General features: G+C 40.2%; 1 protein-coding gene across 1 annotated transcript in view; it reads right to left on the reverse strand.

Moving 5' to 3' along the window:
• ppp1r16b (protein phosphatase 1, regulatory subunit 16B) overlaps positions 1-3965 on the reverse strand; it is an 83644-nt gene extending 79679 nt beyond the window's left edge. The window contains exon 1 of the mRNA XM_039796550.1: positions 3797-3965. The gene's annotated coding sequence lies outside the window, so the exon portion shown is untranslated. The remainder of the gene's footprint in view (positions 1-3796) is intronic.
• Between the last annotated feature and the right edge of the window lie 11533 nt (positions 3966-15498).

The raw sequence follows: 15498 nt of genomic DNA on the forward strand, positions 1-15498 counted from the left end.
TTCACCTGGAATTCCCAGAGTTAGAGACTGACATTAGCTAAGGTTAGTGCTTGTTACAGCGGACCTCTAGCCTAGAAATCTAGACGCACCCTAGCGGCAGCAAATTTATTTTGCAGCCAGGGGGGTCTAGGCACTCTCCGTTGACTTGCAAGCTGGAAAAACCAAACTCTGGTCAGGCCAATCACATCGTGTATAGAGTCGGTGTGCGGGCTTATGGCTGCTGCTGCTGGGAACAGCGGTCTTCTGGAAGACTTGGAGTTAAGCTTTTCTTTGAGAAAAGAACAAAGAACGGCACAGAAATCATTCTTAAAAAAGGAAGATGTGTTCGGAGTTTTGCCGGCCGGATACGGCAAAAGTTTAATCTATCAACTAGCTCTGCTACCTTCTTCGTTGCTCTGCTATCCTATTATGTGCAGAGGGAATTTGAAAGACAACAGTTTATCCCGCCCCTCGGATTGAGCCCTGCCAATGGTGGTTCTATGTGAAAAAACAACATCGGCAGAGAGACGCAAACTTAACTTTTAAAAAATGTGTTTCAAAAAATAAAACACTGAAAAAAGAGTGACACGGAGGGGGAAAAAAAATCATAAGATGGTCATTGGAAAAACCATCAGAATGCTTAAAATGTCTAAGTAAATTTTTTTTTATTCTTAACTTTATATATTTTTTTCAGTGTTCAGGTCAAACATCAAATCAACATCCAGGGAGGGACCAACTCAACAGGTGACGTGTGTATTTACAAGAAAGTTGATTACAAAATGGTCAAGAGACGGGGTGGTGGAATTTAAGGGCCCCTAAGTAGCCTTGATAGCTGCCCTGAGATTTGCCTGTCTCAGTAGATTAGCAGACAGTGCCTGGTTAGTAGCTGTAATCAGAAACGCTGATCTAGTATACTCGCTTTTCGATAGTAATCACGCACACTGGTTTCAGGCACGGCTCAGAGAAGACGTCTTAAGCAGCAGGAGGTCAAGAACAGATTCACATTAAAACATGAAACTTCCTGCGAGGACTGGGGGAAGAAAAGAAAATTGTATTTTATTCAAACAAAAATTTCACTAAACAACTTATACGGTGGTTGTGCGTCTGTGTTGACTTTGATGTGAGTCGCAGACGGCGCCCAGCTCCACGCCGAGTCGTATTAAGGATTGAGTGAAGCCAGTGTCTTTCAGTGTGCCTCCAGGGCCGCTTCTGTTTCAATATTTTATGAGCAACAGCCAAATCACCGTGTCGGAATAATTAAACATCAGTTAGGGTACAAAACTACAGAGAATATATTATGGAGGCATCTCATCAGTGGAGAGGACGTACTGAAGGAGAGCGGTGGGGCTCCTCAGAGATCAGAGACGGAGTGGAACAGACACTCAGAGGAATCTAATTTTGCCATTACACTATATACAGCCTAATGATTTATTGCCCGAAATACCAAAGGAACTGTTGGCTGTAATGTGGAGGAGTGCATTGCTAATGTGGTCATGGGCTTTGTAACAATAATGGCAAGAAATCATAGCAATATTTGTTGTTTATGATGATTATGATTGTATCATTCTATCAATGATCAGGATGACAATGTGCAAAAGATGTTACCTTTTATTTAAAAAGTAACAGATGATTATTGCTGGAAAGAAAGATAAGGCTGATGCAGTAACATAATTAGTGTGCAGACTTCTAACCCAAACCTTTCTGGACTGTCTTCTTATTCATGTTTTTCCTCTCTGAAGAAGAGGTCAATTGCTTCATTTCCAAAACAATCTTTGCTAGGTTTTTTTTTTTTTCTGGGCTTTCCTGCTACCTACCATGGTAATGTAAACCTACACTACACTTTGCGTCTTTGCCCTGCTGCTCCATCTTCCAGTGAGCACAGCTCTTACTGCTGCTGATCAAACCAGGGCAGCTTAGAGGTTACGATGCCAACTATGAACAGCAATGTCTGTGGTTCGAGTCTAGTCAACCTTTATTGCATCCCTTTGTCAATTGCTTCCTGTCATCTTACCATCATTATGTGTAAAGAGCATGAGAGATTTAAGATGGAGTAACTAGCTTTTTTACGTGTCAGAATGTGACTTGTGAGCCTCACATGTCACAGCTGAAAGAAAACTATACACAGTACATTTCAGCCCTGAGCCTTGTGCATACGGCACAAGGTTTATGTAATCAAACATTACAGTCCGGATGCATGTTTGTGATGCAGACCAGAGGGTCTTTTTCAGCTACATGTTTGCATGCAGATACACGTTGTGTACAGTAAGCATGTCTGCATGAAAACAGATTGCTTGCTCTCTCTCTCTCTCTCTCTCTCTCTCTCAGCCCATTTCTAACATGAGCTGCAGATGCTGAGAGAACAGCAGGAGAATGCTCTCAGGTCATCTCCATGCATCAAACATTTAAATGCATACAAATGCACAACACAGCCAGGCACTAACAAAGTGATGATGTTTTCAGTCTTTTGAGTGAACATGAGGTAGTGACAGAGAGAGACAGAGCCTAATGGTTCAGTTCTGATGTCTTCATGGTACAAAAGGATACCATAGATGTTTAATGTGGTGTAGTCTGTATTGTGGTGCTGATGTGATTGGTTGTCAGAAAATAAAACAACCATTTTAATAATTATTTGTCTTAATCATTTACATGTGAGGAGTTCATGCTCTTCTCTGTTTTCTATCATTGTAAACTGAACATTTTGGGGTTTTGCACTGTTGGTTGGACAAAACAAGACGTTTGAATGTTACCTTTGGACATTTTTCACAGTTTTCTACCATTTTATTGACAAAACGATTAATCGAGAAAATAATTATCAGATCGTTATCGCCATCGATAATCCATTTTTTGTGTTAGTTGCAGCCCTTCAAGCTAATTGCTGGTTCAAGCTTCTGAAATGAGGACTTGTGTTTTTTATCATTATAAACTATTACATTTATAATTATCAAATTCATGATTGACAGACAGTTACAAAATCATCGTCATAATCAATCACAAATGCCAAAAATATGCCGTTTTAAGCATCTCATGTGTGACAATTTGCTGCTTTTCTCTCGGTTTCACATAGCCTACTGTATATAGAGAGTTTTGGACTGTTAGTCGAACAAAATAAGCAAATGTTTACTATTTTCTGATATTTTATAGAGCAAATCATTAAGCGGTTAATCAAATAATCAACTATCATCGAGATTAATAATAAACGTTAGCAGCCCCTAACAATTTTTTTTTTTTTTACTTGTCAGGCAGTGTGCACATATTTATATGAAGTGTGCACATATTTTCCATTCAAAAGTTTAGACACCGTTACCTTAGCTTACGTTAACATTCGCAGCCTTGGTGAGCTCTCCTCACTTCTGTAGCGTGGCTTATAAGTAACAAACAAAGTAAATCTCTGCAGCCTTCAACAGTTTCAAACTGTGTCCAAGTGGCCAAAGTATCAGCTGCAGAAATGCAGTAGCGGTTGTAAGAAAAGCCATGTGTGTAACGTTACATTACAGCGGTGTAATGGTAACATCCCCGGGAGGATGTTGAAGGCGCTCTGCTAATCTCAAACCGCGTAGCTCAATTCACGGCAGCGGAAACGACGGTTTTCTCCGGGTTAATTACACGTTATTGAGGCGTTTAGTGACAACCGAAAGGCGGTAAAGTGAGCTAGCTAAAACTGCTCCAACAAGAGCAGGAGTCGGGCATGCCTCTCCTCCTGCCTGCCGCTTCCTCCTCTACTGAGCAAATCCCCTTCTTCTTCTTCTTCCCCCTCGTTTAGTTTCAACCAGTTAACGGCTCACCCCCCAAAAACTGGCAACTAAATGTGTGCACTCACCTCACTCCGGGTCGAGATGTTCACATGGAGGCGAGAGAAAAGCGGAGAGCAGGCAGAAATATCCTGGAGATCTGAACTTGTCCCGTTAGTAAAGACACAGCGGAGGAGAAAAGCTCAGTGTGTGTGACTCTGTGCAAAATGTGTGTGTGTATGTGTGTGTGCGTCTGCAGAGTCCCTCTCTCTCTCCTCTCTATCCGTCACTCCTGGAGGGCGGGGCTGAGAGGCAGGAGGAGGAGACTGAAGCGCACTGTGTACGGCAGGGGTGCACAGTGGGGCCCCCGAGACCACCAGGGGCCCCCACCTCAGCAAAGATAGGCCTATGTGTTGTTTTTTATTGGATGGGATTTAATTGTTATGATATTTATTCATTTATTTATTTAAAGGAACAGTTCAAGACTATGGGAAATATGCTCAGTTTAGGCACTTTCTCTGCAAGACTGAAAGTCAGAATCATACATGGTGACCCTGAGAGCTCAACACACTGCAACTTAAGAAAACATGGAAATAGACAAAACACAAGCAAATAAAGGAGACAACACTGCAAATAGACAAAACACAACTAAATACAGAAATGTTGCAAGTAGCACAGACGCCAGCGGAAACTTTCCAGTTGCACACAGCTGGGACAAGCTTGTTGTTGCAATGGTTTTTTGAAATATTAAGTTGTTGAAGTTGGATATCCGTCAGTGGTGTTGGAGTATCGGCTAAATTGTAAGGCAAAAAACATGTGTTTCCCCAAATATCAAACTATGCTGTTATTAGTTATGATCACCTCTTTACTGGATTTGATTATGCATATAAAATGTATTCCAAATTATTTGCACTTCAAAGTAGAGGTCTTCATGTGTCCAATTTTTTGGTCAAAATAGAAAAACTTGAACTTCACAGTTCACACTCTCTGCTTTGATTTAAAAAAGATTATCTTTGCGATGATTATGATACATCATGAGATTACCCGAGACCCGACAACAGAACTGAATATATACTTTTGACCAGCCTGATTCAGGCACCAGGTTAGGTAAGGTCTAGAAAATAGCGCAATACTTTTATAGCACATTAATTCGCCTATAAATTGTTGCTATAGCTTTATGTTTGCTTATCTTTGTTATCACTTCTTTCCCTATCTATATTTGTATCATCCTGTAAATAATTTTTTCAGCCTTGTTTATTAAATTATTATACTGAGAACTTGTATATGTCAACATACTTGGCCAATAACGTTGAATCTATTTTTATCATTTACCTCTAAAAGTTTAGGTTTTAGGACACTAAAAGAATGATGCATATATCTGAAGTCAGTGGTGAATCATTCAATAACTCTAAGTCTTGTTTTGCAGCTCTCAACAGTTAACTGAATATTCAGAACATTCATCCTGATAAAACAATATTGTCCGAAAGACTTTCTATTTAATGTATTATTTAGCAGTATTTTTACTTGTCTTAATGCTCATGAGGTGTCAAATACACTAAAGCTGAAACTAAAATCAGTGCTATGTCTGCACAGCCTCTCTGGTGAGACTTGAAAGAGAGCGTCTCTCTGAGTCTCTCGGATATCTCTCCCACTCTTTGGGATTTCTCTCCCATTCTTTTCCTTTCTCTGTCTTTGCCTGCTTGTGTCTCCTTTCCTTTCTAGTTTTTTCTTCTTCTTTTTGCCTTTAATCCCAGGTCTCTTTCTATGGTCGTACCTCGAGCAATCACCCACCCACCACATGAAGTATCATTATCTTGATTCTAGTGCAGAGATCTTCCTCTTTGCACAAGAGAGTGGTGCTCTTTTCTAGACAATTGCATGAAAATGCACATGCACAAAGTGAGATCATTTATCATGCCTGTGCATTTTTATTTTTATTGAAAAATATAAATGCATGCTGCAAATGAAACATTTATGACTCTTTGTTATTTCATGTTTTGAAAGAAAGAATATTGACAGTTCAGATTTAAATGTTTTATTTGTCTCATGCTCATGCAATATGCAAAGTGCAATGCTTGATGGCATACTTTTCAGGCTGTGCTAAAAACGCTAGTGTGCAATAAAGAATAATACATGAAATAGGAATTTAAAGAGATATATAGATGGGTCACGGATGTAAGACAAACTACACAATAAAACCTGATACATTCTGCAAATGATTCAGAGGACACTGTGCTTAACCCTGTCTCCTAAAAATGACATATACTACTAATTAGTAACAGCAAATATGTTTTGAAAGAAGTATAATGCCACAGGAGCAGTTCCCAGACCTGTTCATGATGCCCCCCGAGGGTGCTTTCCAGTAGAAGGTGCTTAGGAGCCCCAGAGAGACTATGAATATCTTAAGCTGTCTGAGGTGGTATAGTTTTCTCTTTTCAATTATTAATCATTTAATGATTTAATAACTATTATTGTCCAGTAAAGAAAAACACTGTCTGCCCTGTAGGCTCAGGGATGGAAGAATTTTATTTTCCCGCCACATTGATCATCACAGTGTTCACTTTCAATGCACCATACGCCAAAGATCTCAATATGAAGACGTCACCAAGCTTTTGAAAGATGACAGGTAAGGAAGTCAATCTGCAACACTTATGGTAAAGATAATGATCATAAAATTGTATCACTGCATGTGTGCCTTAAGATGTAGCCTACAGTATGCACTGTCAATCTATGCACATGTCGACAAAGACACACAGATAAAATGGGGATATAAAAGTTTTAGCATTGGAAACACTGTGATCTGAGAATCTGGGTCAGCAGGAATGGTTGAGGGAGTAAAGTAGGCTATTTGTTCATACACTCCCTTTTCTCCTCTTAACCTCCTAATCTTCCTGGTCCCATGGCAGCTGGAAATGGTGGGCAGGCTTAAGACTTCACCCTTTACATATTTTATAGATTTGCACTTGCCCCACTTCTCCCAAGGAGCAGAAAGGGCTGGTTGTTTTTAGTTGGGAGTGGCACAACTAAACAAAGACCACAAAGTAACAGTAATGAGGATTAGGTCTTTGCAGTGTCCCTAAAGTCCCTCAAGTTTATTATGGAGCCATTAAAAAGAATAGTCCAACATTTTTGGAAAAATTCTTGCCAAGAATTAGATGAGAAGATTGATACCACCCATATTTGCATGCTTGATATGAAGCTATACAGCCTGCAGGTGGTTAGTTAGCTAAGCATAAAAATAGGTAAAACAAGGGGAAACAGCTTGCTTGGAAGCCCAGGAAGTCACTGCCAGGAAATAGTCTGCCCCACAACCCGCATGTAAAGATTTAGCATGCTAATGAGTACACTTTAGAGGTGCTGGTAGGTGGGTTTTGTAAGAGCCAGGCTAGCTGTTTCTCCCTGTTTCCAGTGCTGACCATCTTCTGGCTTCAGCTTTATATCCCATGGACAGATATGAGAGCATTAATCTTCTGATTAATCTGATCACTAAGTGCTGAATTTGAAAGTGAGTTTTCAAGTCAAACATTTTCCATCATCAGTTTTTATGGTTAGTAGGCAGACAAAAAGACACAATGTTGGTGACTAATGAGAACAAGAACACAGACAATATCCAATTCTGTTGCAGCTCTTCACTCTTTATGAAGAAGAATTGCAGGAAAGATAATCTTTCTTTGTGTGATGCTATTAAAAACTTTATTATAAATCTGCTCCAACAATACGCAGCATGTCTTTCTGCCCTGCATTGATCCACCCCTCTCCTTTATCTTTCTCTTCTCTCTGTGGTGAAGACTGGATTAGTGCCAAGTAGCTGCCCTGCAAGCAATGAGTCCAAGTTGTCAAGTCCCTGCATTAAGATATTCACACATCAACCCAGATGGAGTATGCTCTTATTATCAACTGCTCTTTTGTCATTTAACACAATGTAATTTAAGTATTAATGCATTGTCCTTTTATAAAGTGCGCTGCAGCCTATATTATTGACATGCGTCCTGTATATAACCTCAGATATACATGAATAGATGCTACTCTATACTCCACTATATTTCAAAGGGAAATATTGTACTTTTTACTACATTCATTTGACAGCTGTAGAGTCAGGTTACGTAAAAATACCTTATTGAATATAAAGTAGTTAATAGTGGATTCACCTCCACCAGCTACACTATGAAAATCCTTACATAGTAATCCATCAGTAGCAATACTCCAACAATATAACACCCTTCTGCTGCATAATGAGTTCACTTTTGATATCTCGGGTACATTTTGCTGTTGATTCTTTCTTTTCTTTTTTTTCTTAAAGGAACACGCCGACTTATTGGGAATTTAGCTTATTCACCGTAACCCCCAGAGTTAGACAAGTCGATACATACCCTTCTCATCTCAGTGCGTGCTGTAAAGCTGTCCGACGGCTCCAGTGGCATCAGCCCATCACAGAACATGCAGGTGAATGGTTCCAGTAATCCTACTGCTCCCAATAAGTGACAAAATAACGCCAACATGTTCCTATTTACATGTGATTTTATAGAGTCACAGCGTGTACAAAAAACAACGTAACATGAGACACAGCCATCTTCTAACCGTAAACAAACCGGGAACTATATTCTCAGGCGGAAGAATATAGTACTTGGGCAGAGTGATATGCTCGCAGCAAGCCTGTCTGAGAATATAGTTCCCGGTTTGTTCACGGATAGAAGATGGCTGTGTCTCATGTTACGTTGTTTTTTGTAGGCTACACACTGTGACTCTACAAATCACAACATGTAAATAGGAACATGTTGACGTTATTTTGTCACTTTTGTCACAATTCGGAGCAGTAGGCTAGTTGGAACCAGTTACCTGCAGGATCTGTGCTGGGCTAAGCTAATGCTGGAGCCGTCAGACAGCGTTACAGCACGCACGGAGATGAGAAGGGTATGTATCGACTTGGGTTACGGTGAATAAGCTAAATTCCCAATAAGTCGGCGTGTTCCTTTAAAAGGTCAGTTCTTACCTGTAGTGCTATTTATTAATCTTGATTGTTTTGGTGAGTTGCCGAGTGTCAGAGATATTGGCCATAGAGATGTATGCCTGCTCTCAAATATAATGGAACTAGAAGGCCTCGGCTTGTGGTTCTCATAGCGCCACAAAAAAGTGCATTTGAAAAACTGAACATCAATGTCTCTTTCTGGAAATCATGACCCAGTTGCTCAAAATAATCCACAGACCTGTTTGTGAGCAGTTTCATTAAGGAACTTTTTCTACCGAACTACACCCGCCAACCGTAGCAACGCACAGAATGTAGCGTACTCATGGAGTATATTTTGGGGTGAACTGTCCCTTTACTGTAAGTAAGATTTTGAATGCATGACTTTTACTTGTAGCTTTAATTGTAACAGTAAAACTTTATTGTATTTTTACATTAGTGTTACTGCTTAAAGTGACTATTTGTAACTTTCAGTTTGTGTTGATTCTAGCGGCCACTTTGGACAAAAGCGTTAGTGTTTTTACCACACCTGCTGTCGTAAAGATCTTTTCTTTTTTGTCTTCACCTGCTGTATTACCCACAGTAGATTACTGAGTTAGCGTTACCGGGAGGTCACGTAGTTGCGATGAATGTTTTGCTCAGACAGAAAATCATTCATTTACACTAAGAGAATACTTTACAGATGCATTGTTACATTTCAAGTGTTGCATATGGTAACTTAGCCTACTCTGGATGTATCCTGAGCTATACTGGGTATCACTGTCTCTGTGTCACGAGCCAAAGCATTAAGAGTTTGTTGTAGCAAAGCACGTAATAATAACTTAGATTAATATAGCACATTTCATGAAACCCAAGGACGCTTTACACAAGTCCAGGGGGACAAGGGAAAAGAAAATAGTAGGCAAACACAAACACGGAGCAAAAGGAATAAAAAACGGGCACTAAATGGAAGGGGGACGTGATTTATTGTAGGCTACTGACGCACAACCATATTGTGCAATCTAAAGTTATTTTATGGATGAAATAGACATATTACATACCTGAAGGCCAATTTGGGGTCGGTTTTGAATCATTAACTATCCCGTAATTATCTCCATCTGTTGAAAGCCAGACCGAGCTTTGATTTGGGTTTTCACATGTCGTCTTTTACTTTCCCTTTTAGCTTCTAGTTGTTCTTTGTTTAATTTCCTTTTCCTGTGATGGCCCTGTCCCAGTATCAGCTATAACTACATCAGATAACTTCTAAAATAACATTAAACTTCAATTAGGTCAATATAAAGAAATCTCCTGCTTCCTTTTATCTGGCTGGATACAATAACAGGCGAAATCTGCGACTCATCAGAATGTGTGTTCTTTAGTGCCATCTACCTGCCGTAAATCATTTTGTGACTTTGCGGGAAAAATTGGACTCGCGAAGGCATTAAAGGTCCCATGACATGGTGCTCTTTGGATGCTTTTATATAGACCTGAAGATATATATAGATCTGTAGTCTCTTTCCCGAAATTCAGCCTTGGTGCTGAATTACAGCCACTAGAGCCAGTCCCACAATGAGCTTTCCTTAGTATGTGCCATTATGGGCCTTGACCAGCTGCCACTTTGCTCGTTTGAAAGCCATGATGTCTCTCTCTCATGGGTGGGCCAAATTCTCTGGGCGGGCAAAGCAGAGAAAGGGGAGGTAACCTTGCTCCTTATGCCCTCATAAGGAGCAAGATTCCAGATCGGCTCATCTGAGCTTTCATTTTCTCAAAGGCAGAGCAGGATACCCAGGGCTCGGTTTACACCTATCACCATTTCTAGCCACTGGGGGACCATAGGCAGGCTGGGGGAATGCATATTAATGTTAAAGGGGTGATAGAATGCAAAACCGATTTTACCCTGTCATAGTTGAATAACGACAGTTCGGTGGGTAAATAGGACATACATAGAAGCTCAAAATCCCATTGACACCCCTTTACTATGAAAATCTCATATTTTGAAATTGCCACTGAAAACGGGCGAATCTCAACAAAGCTAGTTGCTTGCGTAAGCATCTCAAAATCCAGAACCTTTGTCACGGCCATGGGTGTATTAAGAGAATGGTCACGCCCCAACATTTACATAGGCTAAACAACTGACCTGAGATCAGGTAGTCTTCTGAATCTAGGTCACGCAGATCTCTGCTATTCCATTACAAAATTCACTTCTGAAACTTTTTTATGCGAGAAATCAACTATGTAAAGCTCAAATATGGGCCGTTTTACGAAAATGGATGGCTAATTGCAAATTTTGTCCGACTGTGGGTCGGAATTAAGCGGCCGGTGCTGCCTGTGTTGTTGCCTCACCGCCCGGCCTGCCTTCCTTCACAGACCCCGGCCTGCTGTGAGGTAGTTGGAGCTCCGTCACGACTGGCAGCCCACAGCACTTCATACCCGCGCAGAGTCACCGGTAACACCGCTAATGGACTACTAAACGCCGCTGCTCTGACAGAGCTTCAGGGCCTGCAGTTACCCTCTTCCTGCTAGCTAAATGCCCGGTGTATGTGAGAGAGAGCGCGGTCAGCGAGCTTGTTACGCCAGCAATCTGTTACCACAGGTTCCAGTTAATCTTTTAATGGGTGTAATTATAATGTGTTGAGTTATTTAAACAAACGATTGGGGAAATAAACGCCGCTTGTCCGCGAGTCTCATTGATAGAGCCTGCGGGTGGATGGAGCTCTATCAATGAGAGCTAGCTAGCCTCCTCTTAGAATTCCTCTGAAATTCACAAATATTCATTTACTTGAAATCGGACACCGTTGTTAGCTTTATAAGACATTTAGTTAGATGTTGTATACGTGGCGTGACGAAATTCACACTGTAAATATACTCGAATTACACCGAAAAGGAAGCTAACTATCCGTGATTTGTAGCTAGGATTGAAGGGACAGTCACAGCTAACGAAACACCTAGTCTTCATAAATATTCATTAACTTGAAATCGGTCACCGTTGTTAGGTTTATAAGACATTTAGTTAGATGTTGTGTAAGTGGCGTGACGAAATTCAAACTGTAAATATACTCAAATTAAGGCGAAAAGGAAGCTAATTATCCGTGATTTGTAGCTAAGATTGAAGGGACAGTCGCAGCTAACGAAACACTTTGTCTTTACAAATATTCATTAACTTGAAATCGGACACCGTTGTTAGCTTTATAAGACCTTTAGTTAGATTTTGTATAAGTGGCGTGACATGTGTGTAACATGTGGTAACAGATTGCTGGTGTAACAAGCTTGCTGACCGCGCTCTCACTCTCACACAACGGGCCATTTAGCTAGCAGGAAGAGGGGAGTTGAAGGCCCTGGAGCTCTGTCAGGGCAGCAGCGTTTGGTAGTCCCTGCTGTGGGCTGCCAGCCGTGACGGAGCTCCAAGTACCTCATAGCAGGCCGGGGTCTGTGAAGGAAGGCAGGCCGGGCGGCGAGGCAGCACCGGCGGGCCGCAAGGCAGCACCAGCGGCTGAACTCCGACACACAGTCTTACCAAATTTGCAATTAGCCATCAATTTTGTAAAACGGCCCATATTTGAGCTTTATATAGTTGATTTCTCGCTTAAAAAAGTCTCAGAAGTGAATTTAATAACGAAATAGCCCAACAAACAATGTATAACTTTGCAGTGTCTGAAATATGAGGCCGCGCGAGTCTCCCATGTGTTTCTATGTAGTTTGCTCAAACCAATCAGCGCGTAGCTCATTCTGAATATTCATTAGCATACCATATTTGGAAGAAAAGCTCTTGTTCCAAATAGAGCCATATTCACAGGGTAGTTAAGGGCCTAATAAAATAGCATTCGGGCAATTTTCAGCCCAACCAATGTTACATACCCCATTAGGAGACCTTAAGGAACAGGGTAAAATACCCTATATAATGATTCTATCACCCCTTTAAAAAACCTCATAAAGTGAAAATTTACCTTTAATAAAATCTATATAAAAATAGTCTTGTTTGCTGTTACAGGTCATCTATGATCATCAAATGGAACATTACAAAGTTTCAGAAACATTTAAAAAGTTACATGTAGTAACTTTAAGAAAATTATCTGATTCCAAAACTGTTAGAAAGTAAGCTTCCGAAAACAGATCTAGGTCCAAATGTGACATTCGGGCTGATTGTCCTTTAGAATAATGAAATCTTCTGGGCTTTTGTATCCTTACAGACATTCATCACAGTTGTCATGACTCTCTTTCTGTCTGTCTGAAAAGATCCTGTGTTAAACTTTGCACATACATCATTCCTCACAGTGAAGGTCCAATTGAACATCCAAGTGAACAACAAGCAACATTTTTTGAGTAAAGAGGGACTTTAATGTGTGCATTGACCCTCAGAGCAATGCACTCAGAGAGCACATGAGCATGTATGCGTCATAGAGATGCAAATGTAACCGTTGCAAATTATTTTCTAGTTGTTTATTCAACTAGAAAATAAGAATACTTTGCAGGCATGGAAAATTGAAATAGTGTCTGCTGTTGAATTGCCTGTAAGGGCTCCTTGGGGGGGTTGTATCTCCTGGGGACAGCAGCATTTTTCAATAGCAAGCAGACTCAAGAGATTTGAATTAACTGTGACAGCAACAGTATGGAGGGTGGAGGGAGATGATTGAAAGAGGAGATAATTGTTTGCAACTGATCTCTCGTTTCTGGTTACTCTCACATACTATCTGCAATGCCCAGTAATAGAAAATATGTTTTTATTTATGGTCAAAATGGCTTTGCAGGATGTAGAGAATTTCTATGTGTATGAAAATAAATCACCACATTCACTTCATCCAGACTGCTCTACCTCTTCTGTAAAGTGCAGTAAAGTGGAAAGACATTTCATTTTACACATTTTTTCTACTAACACTCCCAAAGAAAAAATGACATCAGCCATTGACCTACAAACCTGAACACCCACAAATGACATTTTTTGCAGTCTCAAAAGATCCAAATGTGGAAGATTTTTTTTTTTTTTTTGTAAAAACTTCTGCTGTGCAAGCGATTCGTCTGAGAACTGAAAGGATGGTGTCATCATTATGGCCCAAGGAAAGATAATCCACAAATAAGTGTGTTTCCTGGGAGCATTTGCATATTGCTGATGTCTCAGCTGAAGGGAGGAATAATGAATTTAGCAGCTGGATCAAAGCCATAAAAACACAGAAATGTTTAAGTTGTTAAATGTTAAGAGTTTAAGCTAGTTTAAACTATACAGTTCTGTAGTTAAGTGGTTCCCAACTCACAATAGGGGCTGGGCCCCTCCAAAAGGTCACAAAATAAATCTGGGGGGTCATAAATTGATTAATGAGGTATGAAAAAAACAAAAAACAGTTTTACCTCTTTGGAGTTCAAACATATATTTGAATGAAACCATGTGTGAAGTTTAGAGGGGAAACATCTCTTTGGTGGAACTGATAACCAATAGACATCTCAAATGTGACAAGAACGACGTGATGTTGCTTTTTTGTAAGCGGTCACAAGCCAAAAATATTGGGAACCACTGGTTTAATCATTAGCAATACATTGTATTTTATAAGCATATATAGAAGATATGCCTTTATTTATCCTGCAAGGGGAAATTCACGTTTCCCTAAGCTTTGACAGTTATTACACACACACACACACACACACACACACACACACACACACACACACACACACACACACACACACACACACACACACACACACACACACACATATATATGTCTTTTCATGTAAAATCTTTATCTGTAAAGTAACTACAGTTGTCAAATAGTGACCTAAAAAAGGTTGGTATTTCCCTCTCAAATGTAGTCGAGTAGAAGTATAAAGTGGCATACAAATTGTAAGAATTTGGAATTGGAAGAACTTTCCATCACTGCAGACAGGATATTCAATCTGCGTTAGTAAGATTCTGCCACTCAAACAGAGTATTGAGCTCTTATGCATCCTGTCATAGCAGCCAATGATTACCACACGTCATGGTGAGAGGAACAATAATGCAGCTTTGATGTAAGACCTGCAGGTCTGTGTGTTCTTTTGGAGGATTTGACAGTAAACCAGATTATACTGTGACTCGTCTTTGGCAACATACTGTTCTCTTTCATCTAAACTGGCAACAATATAGAAATGATTTCTCATCTTGCCTCTTTCTCTTCTAGGCATTGTATCTCTGTCATATTTTGGGCCAGTGAGTGTGAATGCCTAAAATGTAAATCTATGTATAGATCATGACCAAGAAGTCTAAACTGTTCTGGCAGTTAGTGTACGGAAGTTGCTGTTTCTATTTCAGTGTGTGCAAAAATGACACAGCAGGTTTCCAAATCTTAAAACATCCACCAACAATAACAGCAAAGGGGTAATTCGCTCTCTGCTGGAGGCATGCTGTGGTCTGTCTCTGCAGCAAAGCTTCTGCGGGAGCTCCACCGAGGTTTAAGATGGAGTGCAGACATTGACAGTGCAGTTTTAGTGAAGCTTTGAAAACTTTCTTTTAAATCTGATAGACCACTGAAAGGGGAATGAATCATTCTAGACCATATACAATTGCTAAGTAAGGATAAGTGAGAAGAACAAAAAAATCCCCACCTATACCAACCACCTCTGTATGTTCCCCCATGCAAGGCAAAAAACTCCATCTGGTGCAACACTCATCATTCCCTCCACAGCTATTCCTGCCAGTCAGCTGCACCTTAAACATGTGTTTGGAGCCAAGTGCCTTCAAGATAATAATCAACCAGTATACAAATGAGATGTGTGGTCTTTTTTGAATCACTGCCTCTAGAGTGTTAATAGCTGCACTTGGAACAAGTAATGAGCAAACATTTTATCAAAAGCAGTTAAGAACGCTTATCTCTCTCCAGAATA

The sequence above is a fragment of the Perca fluviatilis genome, chromosome 4 (genome assembly GCF_010015445.1).
Source record: "Perca fluviatilis chromosome 4, GENO_Pfluv_1.0, whole genome shotgun sequence".
Taxonomy (NCBI): domain Eukaryota; kingdom Metazoa; phylum Chordata; class Actinopteri; order Perciformes; family Percidae; genus Perca; species Perca fluviatilis.